A 13,650-nucleotide genomic window follows, 5' to 3' on the forward strand; every position below is an offset into this window, starting at 1 on the left:
TTGTCAGTAATTCTGTGAACATGCTAAGGTATGTCTATCTAAACTCTACGGTAAACCTAGTAAGGTTTTCAGGTTTAAAGCCAGGTTATGCAAACAGCCAAGAAGAAGCAAGGGTGCGATCCCACTTTGTACGTGGTAGACGATGACTCTGGTGACATCCTCCTAAATCCTACAAGAATTCAAATGATTGCCTTTCTCAGTGATTCTCAGTGAGCCCAATGCCAGCTTTCACACATGCATTCTGAATGCATATAATAAATAAATGCAACCTTGGTTCATTCAGCAATAACTTTATGAATTTAATATAAATAAAATATCTCTAATGTAGGACGTATTTCACCTTACATCATACCAAGAAACTAAAACCTGAGAAAGTTTCATTGCAGTGTCCAATATCTTAGCCATCAGCTACGTGTGATTATTTAAATTTAAATTAATTAAAGTCTTCTACATCTGTGACTATTTCGTTTTGTAAATAAGTTCATTTCTATCATTTTTTAGATTCCACATATAAGCGATATATGATACCTGTCTTTCTCTGTCTGACTTACTTCACTCACTTGTCCTGGAGGGCACACATAGAGCACAATGCATCCTCACAGAAAGTTCTGTGGAACAGCCCTGCCAGGAGACACTTGGCTTTCCCAACAATGCTCCGGACATGCTGTCCTCAGTGGAACGTATCCTTCGGTATTATTATTGTTTCAGAAGTTGTTACATTGAATCATGCATTAAAGAAATGTTCAGTTAATGTGAGTAGAATAAATGTAGGCACACGGTTCCCAAACGTTGTTCCCCAAGATGCCAGTATCATCAGGGACATTGTGGGAGATTTAATTTTTTGAGGAAGAAACACAGGATAGTACAGACCTGTTTGGACGCTCCACACACCGCGAGTCCAAGGGGGAGTTCACAGTTTCGGCGTGAAATCACATCACAGTTCTTTCAACGTGTTGTATCTTTGCGAAGCTGGGTTTCAACTGTGGTGATAAAAAAGCAAGTACAATATGAAAATCCGCACAGATAGGAAATAGGAGTGGCAGAGGCCAGTGTAAGAGAGGCTGCGCGGTGCCATTAGCAGCTAACTGAGGCTGCTTAACGATGAAATAAAGATATTTTTCTTTCTTTCGATTTATGTGCAGCATTTTTGCAAATGGCGACTTTTAGGACATAAATACTTAGGTTATTTGGACCTAACTACTTAGCAAACAAAACCGTTAGGCATTTCTTTAGGCCCAGGAGTGTGCCGTGAAAAAATGAGTGAAACTCTAGGGGTGCCGTGAGCCAAGAAAGTTTGGAAACCCCTGAGTCAGTGAATGAGAGCATCACGATTGCAGCTTTGCTTTTAAAAATGAGATAGAGTTATAGATGGGGAAAAGGACTCTCAAACAAACTTTTTAAAAGTCATCTAATCGATTTCCTCATACATCAGTATCTAGACAGACACTTCTACATGGTAGGCGCTTGATAACTATTTCTTAAATAAACGCTTCACTAGAAATCTATACTTAGCAAAGGCAGCCAAGTGTTCCTTTGTTTTAGACAATACAATGTTTGAGTATGAAAGCACATAGGGCTTGAGCATTTGTCTTTACGGCTTCTCCGCAAAACTCGTGTCAAACGCAATTTGTTTGAATTCGATCTTTGGCGTCATGTCTCAGCCAATGATGTTGAAAGCTGCGGGTCATAGGTGTAAAGCTCTTAGGAAAACACCTTTATACATTATTTCTGACACTCCCAAGACTGGCCAGTAATACGACAAAGCATCCTGATATTGAGGTCCTTTCTTCTAGTTCTATTGGCATTCCAAAGTGCCAAGCTTTTTTTTGAAAAGCAAAGCTTTTCAAATGATTCTGTTCCGTAAGTACGAAGGAAATGCAAACATATTAGAGTTAGGTGAAACTAATCCTACCTTTACTGCTAAAAATTTCCCGAGTTGATTACCCAGGGTTCATTCTGATCCACGCGTCTCTCTTTACGATCGCTAATATTACACAGATTTCCCAAATGTTGTCCATTTTCTACTGCAGCTGAGAGAAAATCAAAGAGCAAAACAGGCAGGGCAGCTGACACGGGACAGATCCGGGTGAGTCAACAGAGCACACGATTCCTGAATCTGATGCTGCATCCTCTTCGCTTGTCCGTCTGAGGCTGTCCCAAGGAATCAAAAACACCTCCAAGGCAACGGGCCACGTCCACTGCTATTTATGTCCAAAGTTGAGCTTGTTTGCAGGACGCACTATGCCTAGAGGTTCGGCGATGCGTCCACGCATCCCCACTCCCAGGCACCCCGTCTGGAGCTCTGGGCGGAGGCTCCCTGGGGCGCCGACTGGTGTCTTGGGTGGCTGTGGCAGCGCCCGTCACGCGGTCGCCCAGCAAACCCCAGCTCCTGTCCCCCGCCTCCAGCCAGCCGTTCACGAGGCGCCGAGGGCCGTGTCCTCACTTCCCCCAGGCCCGTCCTCGAGGGTCACCTTCGCAGTGCGGTTCTCTCCAGCCACCACTTACAAGGGCCGTCCCGCCCACGACCCGGGGCTGCCCAGGCCTCTCTCCTGCTTCATTCCTCCTTGGTACTCATCACCACCTCGTGTATCACGGTCTCAGCTGTGGACCATCTCACCTGACCTGCTCCTGACACATGGAGGCCTTCAATAGACATTTGTTTGCTGAATTCACTCCTTTATCTGTTGAGTGGACATAGTTGAGCACCTCCTACGTGCCAGATACGATGCTGGTTGCAGGCAGTGCACCTGCCTTCACAGACCTCACCATCCACTCCTGAGTCCCTGAATTATAAACGCAGACGTGCGTGTCCATGTTCTGCACATGTGTCTTCCGAAGAAACAGTCATTGTTTCTGTTAGTTTCTCTAAGAGAGCTGTGACCCCAAACATAGGGACCACAGGAGAGACACCCACCCACCTGCGTAGCCTCCGTGTTTCTCTCAAGTGGACCTGGCGAGGTTCCCTCGCAAGAGGAGAAGCTCACATCCTAGACACCCAAGTTCCCCTCAGGGCACCGGCCCTCATTCTACCACATAACCTCCTGAAAGCACGTTTCCTCTGGCTTCCTCCCAGGCTGTTCGGAACATGATGATTATTTTAACCCCACCCTGGCTAAACCCCAAGACGCTGCAATTGAACCCACTGTAGAGGGATTCTGACCTTACCCTTGGCCTGGGCATACTTTAAATACTTAACCCACGTGCTTGTAATAATCTGGTGTCTATTATACAACCATGTGTGTATCTTCTACCACTTAACCTATCACGTTTGGTTTCCAAACCTCAGCAGAGAAGGATGGTGTCAGACCGTTTCCTACTGGCTTAATAGAGGCATTTCAATATTGTTCCTGATGACGGTGAGGCCGTATGAACCCTGCCTGAGCTCTTCAGATAGACCTGTCCTGGAAAAGGGGGCAGAAAATTGAGGAGACGACCCAGATCATCGAGGCTGACAATTCCAGACGATTACCGGTACCGATTTGTAGTCCAAACACATTTCAGCACCTTCAACCCGCCATCTGACTCTTCACAGGTGGACTTGGATCCGGAAACTACCCGTAGGAGAAGGTTACTATTTTGTCGTTGCCCTGTCCTTTGGCCCGTGGCTTTTCTTCCTGTTTGGGAGGAGTGAGTCTTCGTGGCCCCTCCCCTCTGTGGTCCCCACTCTGTCTCTGCCCGCCCCCCCTTCCCATAAGAACCAATCAGCTTGACACCTGCAGGTCCTGGACCCGCCCCCCCCGCCCCCTCCCTCCCCCCCCCCCCCCCCCCCCCCGCTGTGTGGCTCGGATTCTGATCGGATTTCTCTGAAGCCGAAAAAACCACATCTTTTGTTTCCGACAATGGCGGCTCAACGTTGGGTCCAACCACGTTTGACCTCGACTGGTTTTTCTAAGTTATTTTGTACACTTTTCAACAGTGAAACCAAACTGGGTCCCCAGCTTTATTCCCGTGTCTGGCAAGGGAAGAGCCTTTACACAGTTGGACATGTTTTGGTTTGTCCTGAGAATTTTAACACGCTTTTGTATAATTTCTACAATACTGTGTAAACATATTTATTTTTGGCTGCTCTTTTTACATTTCAGGTCAAATTTTTTTATAGTGCACTTATTTGTTGAAATAAAGATTGTCACATAATGCTGGTTAAAAAAAAAAAAAGACATGCCTTTTGGGTGCAGAACTGCATGAAAGTTCTATGGCTCAGAAATTCTTGTTCCAAAAAGTGTTTTTAAAATGCTTTCTTTGCGTATGTTAAAGCCCCTTACGTGGTTTGTATGTACTGTTCATGTATCTTTAATTTGTGTCCACACACAGGACACTGTTCGTCTCCTTGCTTTTAAAATCCAGTAGCCCTCGACAAAACCCCTTCTACTCAGGTTCTAAGATTTCTTGAAAAACATCATCATCTACCCAAACCTTCCCAGCATTCCCGCATGAAGCCTTTGCCATTTATCACTCAAACATCTCAATCCGGAGCGGGTAGGACCTCTTGGGACACTCCAGCCCAGATCCTGAGCTGCTTGCGGCTGAGACCAGGAGCTAGAAGCAGAGGGGCCTCGGCCCCAGCCAGGCCTGTGCACCAGTGCACGTATTAACATGCCCAATGAAGCAATGATTTGAACGCTGAGTGTATGGCGTGTCTGAGACCTCAGGACATCAAACTATCCGCCGGCCCTCACCCCGCTGGGTAAACTTCAAAGGGATACAGCTTCCCTTCTTTGTGTTGACCCAGGAAGAACACTTGTCCGGGACTCCTTTAGCTAGTAACCTGGGGCTCCAGGAGCTGAGACCAGGCACAGATTCCTTTCTGCTCTGAGGACAAAGTTCAGACTCCTTCCTGTGGCCTCCAGGGCCCTGAGGGATCAGGCTCCCGGCCTCTCCGCATCCCTCCTGTGCGCCCTCTGGGTCCTCGGATGGGCGGTACTCCCTCCACCCCCAGGCCCTGCACTGCTCTTCCCCAGCCTCGCCCAGTGAACCCTCAGCGTCCCTTCACATCTCAGCCTGGAGGTCCCTTCTTTGGGGTGACCTTTTGGATGCACGCTCCTAGGCTCAGCCCCGGTTCAACACGGACCCAAAATCATCAGACACGGTTAGCAGGAAATACACAAATTATTGACACCGTTGTATTATTTTAAAGATTCTGACTCTATTTGTTATTAGCCTTAAAATTCAAGTTCCCGAAAACTGTCAGCTGCAAGTACAGATGTCACGGGGTCCTGGGATCTGCCAGCTGTGTCCTTATGACTTAGCACCATGGGCACGGGTTCAGGAGTGACCACACGTGACAGCTCGAGAGGCCCCTGGAGCACGAAAGGAAAGTGGAAGAAGGAGGCTGAGAGTCAGGGGGAGATGCTGACCCAGATGTGGGAAGGAAGCCAATGCCCCCAGAGCTAATATCGGGGTGAGGTTCAGGGCTCGTGGAGCAGTGGGTGTGTGACCACAGAAATATTATGCTGTCTGAGTTGTCCCTCTTGGTAAATTATCAAGCTGAACTTTTCTAAAACTTTAGAACATTCTGAAAACTAGTCATACTTGTTTAGACTTTCAGGAAGTTCCCCATTCAGTCCAGGAAAACAAAATTTCACCTGGTGGGTCTTTACCAAGATCTGAGCCTTGAGCTGTAAACCTGGGAGACAGAAAGAAAAGTCAGCGCCTTCTCTGCAGTTTTCCAAGGTTACTTAGTGAGAGGAGAGGCGGTTCCTCTCCGACCTTTTATCACTAAAGAGGAGAGTGTCTGATAACTGATTTCCAGTTCAGCGGTTTCTCTCGGCAAGTGTTGAGTTTTGCTGCCCTTGAACTGAGGGTAAAGCCCCTCCCGTCACCTGGAGCTGGGAGGGAGCCCTCGGGGGAGACAAGGGGCTCATTGTGGGCAGTGGCCTCCGTCCACACTGCAGGGAGAAGATACCCCGAGGATGAAAGAGAAACACAAGGAGAGAGACCGGCACCGACTGGAGGGGCAGCCTCCCTCGTGTGGCCCGATGCCTCTCGGGAGGTTGTCTTCAAAGCCCTGTCAGGCGCGTCACCCTCTGCCGGGGAACCTTCCAGCTGCCGCCTGACGGCACGGAGAAGTTACCAGCCTTTCTTATTTTTTTCTTTCACAAGTTGCACAGCAGTGTGTCACAAAAGACAACTTTCTCTCCAGAAAAGGTGAAGCGTGCCCTCAGGGCTGCACAGCGTCACAGCGTCAAGACAGCGGTCCAGAGTTTGGGGTCCTCCCTCTGTGCCTTGTGAGTAAATACAACCCTTGCCCTAAAATCAAAATGCACGCTCCTGGAAGCTTCGGTGAAAGGTGAGGGACAGCCATCCTTGGGCAGAGAGGTCTGGGCACTTGCAGGTCACCACCTGTCCCCTTCTTCCTTCCTGCACTGTCACATCCACAAACCAGGAGGCAGAGACCAAAAGCTTCCCCACCAGCATCTGCCAGGTTCTGACCTTTGACCTCAGCAACCCACAGCCAATGACAAGCTGCAGCGCAAAACCCTTTCAAAGCCAGAGTAAGTTGCTACCTTTTCTTCTTAAATCGAAAACTATGATCGTTAATGAAACACGCGCTCCAGCGTCAAGGAAACAGAATGTTTTTTGTAGGAGATAAACCCTCATGAAAATGTTTAATTCGAGTGTTTAGTATTTTAATCATGCTAAAAATTAAGCGCCCTTTCATGACAGACACATTTTGTGGGGCAAAGAGATGGGACACAAGGGTCCACTTGAATAATTAGACCATTGGTCTTTATGATAGTGAAATGATTGTCAGACAGGGGGAAACACAAAGTAGCTCTCTGTGATCATGTCCGTACAAATCAGTGCTTGATGGAGTCCTTTTCGTTCTTTGGGGTTCCCTTTCCTTTATTTTTACTGAATTCAGTCAAATGGTTTGTCGATGTCACCACAATCTGAGAATGTGTATTCGCAAGACCAAAATAAATTATGAATCACTAATTTAAGGGGAAAAAAGAGAAGACCAGCTAGTCATGAGCATGACACAGCAGTTCCACGGGACGGCTTGTAGGCTGAGGCAAGACTTTACAGCATGGAAAAGCCCCAAAGTTGTCCAGCACAGAAATCCGCAGGTCACTCTAAGTCCTCCCCCCAAAAAGATTTCCTATCATAGTTTTTGGACGATCTCAGTGATGGGACTCAGAGAGTTACAGCATCTGAATCCTAGGTTGAACTCCAGCCCTGAAACACCTGGATTCTGTGACAGAATAAAAAACAAGAGGCTTGGAATTCAAGAGGTCAGAACAATAAATGGCCCGGTGAGCTCTTCGGTCTAGATTTCTAAAATCATGTGGAATTGGGAAACTTGAACGTCTCCCCAAATAAAGTATAACTTAACACTGAGGGAAGCCGCAGATCCTGCTGGAACCGACCACTGGGTTAGAAACCCAGATCCTGACACTGCCACCAACACAGCACCAGGGGAAGCCACCAGCTTCTGGGCAAGTTTCCCCAACTGTGAAATAGTTGTGATATTGGTTCTGCTGACCCCACAGTGAAGAGAGAAAAATGACATTGTTTTGAGTTTGTTGGAAGGAAGATATTTAAAACTAAAAAATGTTTGTTCGCTGTGTATAAGATATTACAAATTATAGTCGTTCATGTTTTAAAGTAAGCCCATGACCTGAGATCCCTCCTTGCTTGGGAGAAGCCTTGGGATTTTCATTACATCAGGCTCTGTGTGTGTGTCTGCATGCATACGTGAGTGCATATGTGTGTTAAGTGTGTGCATGTGTGTGTTGAGTGTGTGCGTGTGTGTACATGTGTTGGGTGTATTGTGCACATGTGAGTGTGCACACGTGTGTTGATTGTGTGCATTGTGCACATGTGTGTTGAGTGTGTGCGCGTGCGTGTGTACGTGTGCGCACATGTGTGTTGAGTGTGTGCGTGTGTACGTGTGCGCATATGTGTTGAGTGTGTGCATGTGAGTGTGCACACGTGTTGTGTGTGCGCGTGTGCATGTGTGTTGTGTGCGCGTGTACGTGTGCACGTATGTGTGTTGAGTGTGTGCATGTGTGCACTGTGAGTGTGCACATATGTGTGTTGCAGGGGGAGGGGGGCTGCTTGTGAGAGTTTCCATTTTCCTGCCTTGCAGAAGCAGCAGCAGCTGAAAACGGTCAAAACTGTTTAGGAGTGTGGACCATCACCAGAATTCCAAGGAAACGTAGCTTTTTTTTCTGATGGGAGAAGGTGACGAGAGCCTGAGAAATGGGAAAAGTTCCTTGATTTGGCCTGTAGGGTTAGAAGAAAATGTTCAACCCCTTTAACGCACTGCAGAAAGCATCCCTCACCCGGCGTGCCCGTCCTCCAGAATTGAAGGGATTCATGCACACCTGTTGCCTTTCAGAAGTTCCTCAAGGGCTTTCCAGAGTTTGGAGAGAAATGCACATCCTTTCCCGAGACCAAGCTAAGGAGTTATTGACCTGAACAATGAAGGTCCTCCATTCCTTTCATCTGGGAAGGCCCAGACTTTGCCAGCCACTGAATACAGTTTGTTTTCCAAAATGTTAGGGTTCTGAACCTGGAACAGCTCTGATAGAATAAAAATGGTGAAAAATTCTTCAGAGGAATAAAGGTAGGGGAGCTGGCGGCTTTTTCTCAGAATCAGAGACAAAGGGAAATTGAGGGCAGCGGGAAAGGGGCCCCTTGGGCAGCTGTACCACAGAAGCGGTGTGAAATTCCCCCTCTCCTTCCTGTGGATTTAAGACAACGCTACCTCCTCATCGGGATGCTGAACCTGCCTCGAAGACGAAAAGCTTTGTGAGCTGTTCCTACGGTAACTACCGCCAGCACCCGTTTTATCAGCGAGGGTGGTTTGCCGTAGGCCTGAAGCCAGCCAACAGCGGGTGACCTTTCAACTCACCAAACGTCCAGAGTTACCTGCTTGTCACCGAGTAAAGTGTTAGGCGCCACTTAGGAGGAAAGAATTCTGAGAGCGTATGTAACACTGAGATGGATCCAAAGCCTTTCAGAGATGTTTTAAATCCTGGAGTTCCAGCAGCAAGCTGTCTCTGGCCACCAGATTCTAACAGAAGCCCTCCCGCCCCCCCAACGCAGAGCCCCATGGTTTCCCTTTACTGTCGCTTGTTTAAACTTGAGGTACCTTCTCTGTGTTTGTTTACCAATAACCGTCTGTCTTCTCTGACTAACATCCAGCTCTTAGGAGGCTGGTTAAAGGCCTGTCTTCTTCCTCATTGCCCAGCGCCCGACACAGGCATGGCACCTGGTAGGTGCTTAGCGAATAACTGCGGAAGAAATAAATGAAACAATTCCTGGCTAAGTGTTCCAACAGTGAAACTGATCACTGGGGTCCAAGGCACATCATGGGGGTTTTGTCCTTTCCTCCGTCTCACCGTGAAGAACCACCCTGACTTGGGCAGCCACTGGAACCAGTGTTGGCGTCAGTGAGTGGGCAGGACTGCCAGTGTCATCATTTTTCCCAGACATGACTGTTGGAAACCACTGCCCCGAGAACAGCAGCCAAAGGGCATGTAGACGACGTGAAGTCCTTCTGTCTCAAAACCAAAATACCTCCCCCGTTCAGTCAAGGGTGTCCAGATCTACAGAGGACAGAGAAACAGCAGACTTCTGGGTACAGGAGCTTGTGTGCTGCACTGTGGAACATGACTGACTGGTTATTCTTTTCACCAGAAGCTATAAAGTGGAAACTTCAATTAGATTTGAGATATGATACAGAATATTTAAAAACCTGGAGCTAAAATCACTATTTGATGTAAGTCAGCCTTCTCTCAATTTTCGTTTTTTATTCTAGATTTTTCCCTCAACCTGTCTGGGGGATCATTTGTAGGATCCTAATGATGACATCCGGATTCTCCTTCAACAGGTCCTGTTTTCTTCTGTTTCCCACATCATTGCCTCCTATGTTCAAATGCTCTATTGTTCGCTGGCCATAAAACTTTCAACCACCCTTGCATTGCCAGGTGCAGTGGCTACCTGGGTAAGCCCATGTAAGAAACCAGATTATTCTTCTTTCAGAGACCTAACAATTTATTATTTGTACTAATGTGTTAAATCTTAGGTGCGCAGCACTGATTTTTGTACCCAACACAACAAGAACAGCACCTCATTGGGCAAATCTCATTGTTACAAATATGTTCCAACAAAAACCCTTAGTAGACATTTCTTGGACATTTTGGATATTGCAACAAGCATCTCCTTGGCCACCAGGTGTTACCTGGAGGTACACAAGAGACATAAAAAGTTACAAACAATTACACATCCACATAGATCCATCACCAAAGTCCTCCATTTTTCGAAGAGCGTCATGTGAGGTGGACTCATTTTCTGCGTCTCACACAGTCACTTAGTCTCAGGTTCTGAGACGTCTTTCCCCAGGTATCTGGAGCAAGGCTTCTGGAATCAGAGTAGCCTGAGTTTTAACCCTGACTCTGCCGCCTGACCTGCTTTCCTCAGCGAACCCATGGGGTTAGGGTATGTCATCCAGACCTCATGGAAGCCTGTCATTTATGGACTCCACAACTCCCGCCTGGTTGCAGACTGTTTAGTTACGAATAAAATCAAATTACTTGGAGGAAACAGCACGGAGAGTCCTGGAGCCCAGCAGGCTACAACGTGCCCTGCTCTGGCTTTGCAGGTTCATCGTGCTCACCCCTCCAGGGCTGTACCCGAGCTCTGGATTCAGGAACATTCTACGTGTTGAGTGGTGTGCCCGCCTAAGATACGTCAGCCACTCCCAAACTAACCGCTGCTCCATCCAACCTGGCTGGAGTTGCCAAATTTAGCAAATAAAAATCCAGGGAAAACTGAATTCCAGAAACACAATGGATAATTCCTCAGTGTAAGTATATCCCATGCAATCTTTGGGACATACTTATACTAAACAATGTTCTGTTCTTTATCCAAAAATCAAAGTTAACTGGGTATCCTGTATTTGACCTGGCGACCCTCAACCTGATGCTTGCAATTGTTTGTTATCCTTTCCGTGTTGGAAATAAGACAGGTGCATCTCAAACATGCAATGTAAAAATATAAACACTAACTGAAAAATGAAAAAGTTCGTTGACGCATTCTGATCTGAAGAATGTGGAATAAGCATCAGAGCAGCTGCTATCTATGAAGCACTTAGTTTTCAGACTTTATTTCCACAGTAAATGTGTGAGGCAAACGCTGTCATCCCTATTTTATTGATGGTGAGGCCCTGATCAGTGTTGGCCCAAAAGGTACCATTTGAAAACGAGACTTTTAACCCAGTCCCGAGGCAGCTGCAGGACTCTGGGGGAGCGTTGGAGCCAAAGCTGGTGACCGATGTCACCACGTCACCATCCTTGGTGTGCACAGCCAGCATCACCTCTCAGGAAGCCAGACGCCACCTCGTTGGTGATGCCATCGGGATGATTTTCAGGATGTCTGGTGTAGCCCCTTTGGGAGGATCTGTACATGTGATGCCCTACAGAACCCGCCCCTGGGGTGACCGCATGGCTTTTCGCTGTTCTCATCTGACTCGTCTGTGGGCACTTCCGGCCCCAGGGAACCAAGCAAACCGCACTCACCATTTGCACTCTTTGGGGGTCCACGTGGTTTTTTTGTTCTCAGCAGGATAACGTGGACTCTTGGGGAAATGAGAGAGAGAATTCTGTCCCCGAGCCTCCCCACTGCTGACCACTGGACGAAGAAACCGCACAGTTGCAGCCAACCCCTCCTTAACGAGTGGGAAGTCAACCCAGAGAGAAAGTGCTAGAAGAATAGCTGCCCTCTTTCCAGGGACAGTTTGGCGCTGGACCCCGACAGCCGGGCAGGGAGACTCAACACAGCACAGCACAGCACAGCACAACACGACATCGTCGTGAAAGGCGGGAAGTCGCCTCTCCACCTCATCTGACATCTAAAGGCAAATCACCCAGGCAGGGAGCGACCTCCTTCAGGAGAGAAGAGATTGCCCTGGGGCTGCTGGGTCACTCACGCGGGGTACGTTTACAGCCTGACTGTCTCGTCTCACTTGCAGTTCTGTGGCGTCTGAGAACGAGCGCATGGTGGAGCCTCCCAGCTCCAGTCGACGCTCCCCACATGCTAGTCCCAGCTTGGCCCATCTTGTGTGTCACATGGCCTGGCCCTTCACAGAAGGCGACATGTGTGGGATGAGATGACATCTTTGCAAAACACCAGAAGGCTTCAGATGGCCAGGGTCCGGGTCGGCTGGCTGGGCGAGCATGGCTTCCTGTGGCTGCAGCACTGTCTAAATGGAGAAGGGAAATTACAGGGGAGAGACAGGGCTGCTAAAAAAGGACAAGAACGAGGCCAAGTCCTTTCTCCCTGTTTATAGCATCGCCACCTTCACGCAACCCCGGGTTCAAGGAAGCCGGGCTGAAGCCTTGCCCTTGGCAAAGGAACAGGAGGGTGAAGCAAGTGTGTCCGTGACCCCCGCACGGAGACCGCTGACAGCCAAGTACACGGGAAACTCCCATGGCCCGGGAAGCTTGTCAGTTTCGCTGCCTATAGGAACGTGCCCCGTGGGGTTCTGTGTTCAGCCATGTGAACTGCGAAGCGCTCAAGTTCAAGCTCCGTCTGCAGACCCCCATCTGTTCTCACTCCGTCTCAGGACGCCCCCTGCCCTCCTGACCAACGGGATGCCCAGTTAGCCACGAAGACCTTCCCAGATGCTGGAGTCATGGAAATCGTATGACGTATGGAAGAAGAATAAAAACGTTGGTCCACAAGTGACCTGTGTGTAAATTAATTCCACTGGACAGCAGTGTGTCTCGGGCACAGAGTGAGCTACGACAGCCGTGCGTGGCCACAGGTTATTGCCGTCTGCCCGCTGCAGGGTCAGGACTGTAGGCAACAGGATGGAGAGCGAAGGGCCGTGGCCAGGCCTTTCCGTCCTGCTCACCAGCTCCGATGGCTTCCAAGTCCAAGTCCAAAGCTGCAGACCTCAGCCCGACTCTGCGCTGAGCGAGAGCGGGACGCACTCCTCTATCATCTCAGCTGCACGGCTCAGCCTGACCCCAGAGCTCAGAGGAGCAGAACAGGGTGCGGGTCGGCACAGCCCTTGCGGGCCCGGAGCTCCACGGAAGGTGCTGGAGCCACTTAATACGGTGCTTGGGGCTCGCTCATGTCGGGGAGTGTCTTCTTCTCAGTTGAGAGCCTGCAGAAAGCAATGCCCCTGGGAAGGCAGGAACGGTCCATACGAAGTCTGGGATGCTTACTGGGGGAGGCGGTGGAGAGCGAGAGGAAAACAAAGGAAGGCGCTAAATCAGGCCGTGGTAAAGGCCTTGAGGATCCACAGAGAAACGTGTCGGGCACCAAAAGGGATTCACCGGCTCCTCAGAAAGGTCTCCAAGGCAGACCTCCGGCTCGTCCAGCATGTTTTGGAGATGCTGAGTTATGCAGCATCAGATGTTGGCACGTCCGTGGAAGTTTTGAACAGATCCCAGGAACACAGACCACTTACGAGCAGACACAAAGAAGTGTCCCGTGGTGGGATTTGGACAGGCCTCAAAGGGCGTCCGTGTCCCCTCTGCTCATGCGCCACCCAGAGACCCCCCTGGGTCAACAGGTGTGATGGGGTTGAAACACCTCACCCGTGCACTTAACTCAAACGTGCCTGAAAACGCAGAGCACTGCTATTAGCCTGGCCTTTGAATCAGACCACTGAAACCGTCTTCTAAGCAGTGCCCA

General features: G+C 48.9%; 1 long non-coding RNA gene across 1 annotated transcript in view; it reads right to left on the reverse strand.

The window, feature by feature from the left end:
• Positions 1-55: 55 nt before the first annotated feature.
• The window catches only part of LOC137210841 (uncharacterized), a 290,832-nt gene continuing 277,237 nt past the window's right edge, over positions 56-13,650 (reverse strand). Inside the window, exons 4-5 of the long non-coding RNA XR_010936745.1 lie at positions 871-980; positions 56-169 (exon numbers count right to left, since the gene is read on the reverse strand). This is a non-coding gene — a long non-coding RNA (uncharacterized lncRNA). The remainder of the gene's footprint in view (positions 170-870; positions 981-13,650) is intronic.

Source organism: Pseudorca crassidens, chromosome 18 (assembly GCF_039906515.1).
Source record: "Pseudorca crassidens isolate mPseCra1 chromosome 18, mPseCra1.hap1, whole genome shotgun sequence".
Classification (NCBI taxonomy): domain Eukaryota; kingdom Metazoa; phylum Chordata; class Mammalia; order Artiodactyla; family Delphinidae; genus Pseudorca; species Pseudorca crassidens.